We start from the raw sequence: 5,818 nt of genomic DNA, 5'->3' as shown, positions 1-5,818 counted from the left end.
CATATGGAGAGGAAATTGGGGATTTTTTTAAAATATTATATAAATATAAAATATACTTCTTTATATTCAGATCAGGATATTGAAATAAAATGCCCCCCCCGAGGCAGGGGATTTGACAATCATTCAGTTTTCTTCATATTGTCCAATGGTGTTGTCTGATGTGGAGAGGATCGAGGGGGGGATTGGAGGATCTGCCTCAGGCCCAATAAGATTCACAGGTAACTTCATCAGTTTAGGAGCTGCCCGCCCCCCCATAGTGACCTACAGAATGTCACCCTCCGCTCCAGCTGACTGCCCACTCGGTGTGGTGATGTGAAGTGAAGTGAACCTCTGCGCTGTGGTTTATAGTGCGTGTAAGTGTCCCATGCTGAAGTAATTACAGCAGGATGACCACAGCACAGCAGCACAGAGCCCAGTGGTCCCAGTGCGCCCCCTGCTGGCCAATGGGCGGTGTGTTATTGTACAGTCTGCAGTTTGTCATCATGATTTGTGTGCCATTGTTCTGGTCCTTGTGGTATTTCCTGTGGTGATTCGATTAGTTGTTTTGTGTTGTTTCTCAATGCACTGTCAAGGGAAGCTGTACTGTCCTCAACACTGTCAGCATATCAACACTAGAGTACACAAGCGCACACTCACAGATACACACTCTCACACTAACACACATGCACAGACACACTCACACGCGAACACTCTCTCACACACACACTCACACATGCTCAGACACACACACAAACACACAATCATATTTACAGTACCTCACGAGACTGGCCTGAACACTTACACAGCCAGTCAATCAATCAATCAATCAATCAATCAATCAGTGTAGCTCCAAACTGTCAGAGGATTAGGAGCCCTTGCCAGTCGTGTTAGATGTGCCCGAGGACAACAGGCGATGTGGAATCTGACACTCCTCCTGTCAGAGTTTCTTGATGACAACACAGGAGCCTTGTAGGAAAGCGATCGCTCTTCACTTCTGAGGGTGTTTCGCTTTTAGGAGTTTATTTTTCATGGAGACCAGTGACTTGTGAGATCAGTAAAATCCTCGCCCCAGAATCTACTCTACCCTGGTCAGCATCCCACCCAGGTCACCCTGATGGTGCTGCCAGGTAAGTGGTTTCCTCATTATTTATGTTGTCTATAACATTATGGAAGAATGCAGTTTGGGACTCGTCCTGAAGTCCTGCACAGGTCCCCCGTGGCCGTGTTAACGGGACGGGAATCAGCATGGGTGTGTTAATGAGCCATCTGACCCCATCTGTACGTGACCCGAGAGGACATGTTCCTCGCAGGTGCCGGCCTGCTCCTGATGATTGTCCTCGTGTGGGTCCTGCCACCCCCGGAGCGCCCCGTCTCTGTGTTTTTCCACAGGTCTCCTTCAACACGAGCCGCCCTGCTGCCACGGACTTGCCGCCAAGGTTCGGCAGAGATCGACCACAACCGCTTTGGTCTGTTTCCTCTCCCTCCTTCTCTCTGTCCTCCGTTTGTTCCTGAACTGTTTCCTTTGCCTGAAACTTTACAGCCTTGGAAATGGAAAAATATCAGTGGCAATAAAATAATTTACAACTACGTCTGGAGATTATGTACCAAACCCTCTGAATTCCCCCGGGGCTGGCCAACTGGTGAGCAACAGGCCTTCTAGGACTAACTGGGACAGTATGGCTCATTTAGCAAGAGGGAAAATCAGCAGATCTAAGTACCTGTCTCTCCTGTTCTTGCTCAGTGCCTGAACTATGGCACGTCCTACACAGCCCGGGACTAGCTGGTCAATTCCCTGGATGACCTCACCCTTAACCGCGGCTACAGAGACTCCCATTGCAAGGCGCTGCGGTGCTCTGAATACCTGACACACAAACATGGGGTTTCAGGTGACAATGGCAAGTCCTTGACTTCGACCCTGGAGATATATGTCAGATATAGACCATCACCTTTAAAGCTAAACCTGACACTCAGTGAATTAAACTCACAGGATCAGACCTCGGCTGCAACAGGTAACGACAGGACAAAGCAGATTGTGCCACGAAAAACCCTTTATTGACATTTCCAAACGTGTTTAAACAACATAATAACAATTCATAATAACTGTTTCCAGCTTTAATACTCATACATACAGTATCATTTTAAGAGAGAAATAGAAAAAGTAATTCCCTTCAATGTTTAGGACTACTTTTGCAGTCACTTCGCAACAAATGCGCACACGCACACAGCATTAAAAGGTTACTTACCCTCCTCCCCGTCCCTGTCCCTGTCCGTGCAGCACTGTGAGGAAGCAGAAACAGCTGCGTGGAGGCTTAACCGGAGCGCGCAACTCTACAACAACAACAACAAAACAAGAAAGTCTGTCTTAGGCACTGGCCTGAGACCAGAGTCAGAGACGAGAGACTGGGTTCGTTTTCCACCTCCGTGTCCGCGCACTCCATAGGCCTATAAGTGCAGTCCTGGGTGTCGCAAGGTTTTCATCCCACCTGAGCTCTTAATTAGTCAATCGGACTCGCTATCCACTGAACTGCAGCGCTGTGTCCTTCTCCTCGGCTGTGGGGCCTGTTGTATGTGGAGGTTGTGGGTCTGCAAAACAAACACACAAAAAGATAATGGCAGCCCTGTATTCATCACAACAGGAAGACGTGTAAAGGCTTAATACGCACAATCAAAGACATCAGAACATCGTGGACTGAAGCACATCTTGATAAACTGGTACAATTTTAAACCTTTACTGTATTTCCCCCTGGACAGCTCAGCTCTTGAGCAGGTATTTCCACCAACGTCACAGACGATTCACATGCCTTTCAATGAGCCAAGAACAGGAGGTCAATATAAACACACACAACCAGTCTAACAACAAACAAGCTCTTCTCAAAGTCATTTAATTATCCTGCCACTTCAATAAAACATTTATTCATCTTTTAATTTCCCCACCTGATACAAACACCACGTGTGGCTTCATTAATGTCTGAAAAAGGGGCCACGATATTTAAATATATATTTTTTTAATTATTATTATGAAAACAAATGTTTGCTTGTAGAGACACAGGAGTCGGAATTACTGGCCGACCAGCAGCAGCAACCAGTAGACTCGGATTAAAAGCACCACAAATCTGCTGAAAAGAGCCCCATTCTCCCACAGACACAGCGCCAGCGGAGGAGGGTGGGGGGCGCGATTCATCTCGTTCAAGATTGTAGGTCACCCCCCCACCACCACAACCCCCCTACAAGCTACAAGCTGTGCGCTAGGCATCCTGACAACAGCTGAGTACACACACACACACACTCTCTCACAGCGGCTGCGGAGACACAGCTGGTGGGCCCTGATCAAACACTGCAGCTACCAGCGGGGGTCCGAGCGGAGCAGATGGGAAAGGGGCTCGCGACGGCACCACAGCCATGTGGAATACATAAAGAGGTGTGTGTGTGTGGACGAGCGGGAGGGAACACTCATCAACCCAAAGCAGCCTCTAATTACTACACACGTTTTTTTCCACCCAACATTCTCTTGAGCAGCACAGGAGCCCCTCTTTTCATTCACAAGCCTCCCTCCTCCCAGGGAGCTGCCTGTGCTGCAACTGAGTGCTGACTTGGGCAGATCCACGAGGAACTTCATCATAATAATGATAATAATAACAGCAGCAGAATACATTTCAGATTGACATTGAGACTGATAGGACAGTGTCCCCAAGAAGAGACTAACACTAAGTCGATTCTGCAGTACCTCCAGTGCTGGGACACACAGCCCCTGCTGGCAGTGTGTTCACATTGGGGATTCATTTCGCTATTTTGTCACAGCTTAAATTACATTCCAGTTTTGCCCTGGCAACCCAGTCATCAGACAGCAGGCTACAGAATAAATGAACAAATGAGCCGGGGCGGGACCCCAAGGGTTAACGAGCTTACCCCCCCGCACCCGACAGGGACGCCCTTCACAGATAACGACTGGAACAAGAAACTAAAATCAATTCAAAATACATTCAAACACCAAAGCGGCCCACCGGACTCCCACCAACACAGAGATCCAGGGAGACAAGCCCGGGGTCTCAAGGACCCCGCTCAGGGAGGAATCGGGAGGGTGGGGGATTTCCTGAAGCAGGCATGGGAAACGAGTGTAACACCACTGCGAAGCTGCTGCCTAGGGTCTCACTGTGGGGAAACTACAACTAAAAAAATATCTGAAACGCAGCGTCTGTAGACAAGGGTCTGAGCTCTGACTCCCGGCTGGCCGGACTGTTCCTGGACAGCAGGGATCAGAAGCCCATCGGGCCACAGGGCTGCGGCCCGCCAGGTCAGCGTGAACAGACACGGCTCCTGTCCTCATCCGGGCCGGGCTGCCACAGCATCGCAGGGCAGCCTGGGACACGGCGCAGGGGGGACCTGGTCTCTGCTCTCCTGTCCGTCTCCTATCACATGACCGTGTCACCCTCGCTAATCCTGTCTGTCAAGAGCATCACAGAGTATTGTGAACAGTTTAATGAATGGATTTACAGCGAAAACGACACTTTCCAAGAGATGCTGATCCCCCTCCACAGTGACAGCTCCTTGTAACACAGCAGGACGGTGCGTGTCGGCGAGACATGCTGAGGTCAAAGGAATGTGAACCCTCTGGGTCAAAGGTCGCAGGTATGGCTCCCAATCAGGCTGCAGAGCCCGGCCCTCAGCTAAAGCAGTAAAGTAAGCAGCCAAAAACAACAGAAGAAAGCCTCATCGGTGTGGTGGTAGTCTGTTTTCACAGCCTGGTTTTAAAAACACAGGTAGCCACTACTGTTCGACAGCACTGAATAAAACATGCAAAACATAACCCACACAATAGGCAACAATAAACAGCCTGAGAGGGAATCATTTCTGTAAATATGCAAAGCTCTGTGCTGCATTACCGACCTCTCTGGGGGACAGTGAGTGACTTTTCCTCAGACAGCCAATCAAGGTAAAGAAAAAAACTAAACAAGCGTGCAAATGTTATTCCTTCCTGTAGACTCTCATCACTGCGACTGCACTAGAAACCAAGGGGGGGAAGCGAGTCATTCACTAATGTACAGAGGCACACTCTCACCACGGCTTCATGCAGTCACACTGAAATATATATAGCCTACATTAAAAATAAATGCACAATTGTGTTACCAATTCCAAAGTGTGTTTGTTTTTCCTTTTTCTAATATGCTTCTGTATTATACATCTCCTGCACAAGCCTCATAGTCACGACACAGTAGTATTGCTCCTTGACAATGTGCCGAACCCGCTTGTGTAACTGGGTCAGGTTAGCATCCACGTTCCTCTACGGGACCTAAACCTGCCACAGGACGAAGCGGCCACAGGCACGAGCAGATAAGCACTCAGGACAGCCCTTTGCTCAGACTCTTACTAGGAAGCTTTCCATCACAACCACTGTATCTGAGTGACAAATGCCAAAGACTTGCACCACACTGGGTAAAAGACTACAGCAACTTCAACACCCCAACTATGTCCCCAAAACTGTGCACTACCCTGTTCCTCTCTCTCTACAAACAAGACAAGTCTCTCTCTGTGCCAAGCTGGAAATGAGCTCAATTCCCCTGATCGAAGCTGCTGTTCCAGTGATGTCGTCTACTATAATGACTCCAGTGATCTCAGCAGCCAGCTCAAATTGCCAACTCATACAGGTACTGAGCTCCAGAGGATGCATCCGTGATGCCCCCCCCCCCCCGACCCCCCCGACCCCCCCCATCACATAGGAATGCTTACACGTGTCCTGCACAGCATTAACACAGGGGGTCATATGGGCATATATAATAGTGCCAGTGTGAGTTGCTTTGGAGATTTTCTATTTCCTCATTTGTAAAATCTCAGGTTTCTTTCT

The sequence above is a fragment of the Amia ocellicauda genome, chromosome 5 (assembly GCF_036373705.1).
Source record: "Amia ocellicauda isolate fAmiCal2 chromosome 5, fAmiCal2.hap1, whole genome shotgun sequence".
NCBI lineage: Eukaryota > Metazoa > Chordata > Actinopteri > Amiiformes > Amiidae > Amia > Amia ocellicauda.
Note: the sequence above shows the minus strand (reverse complement) of the source record.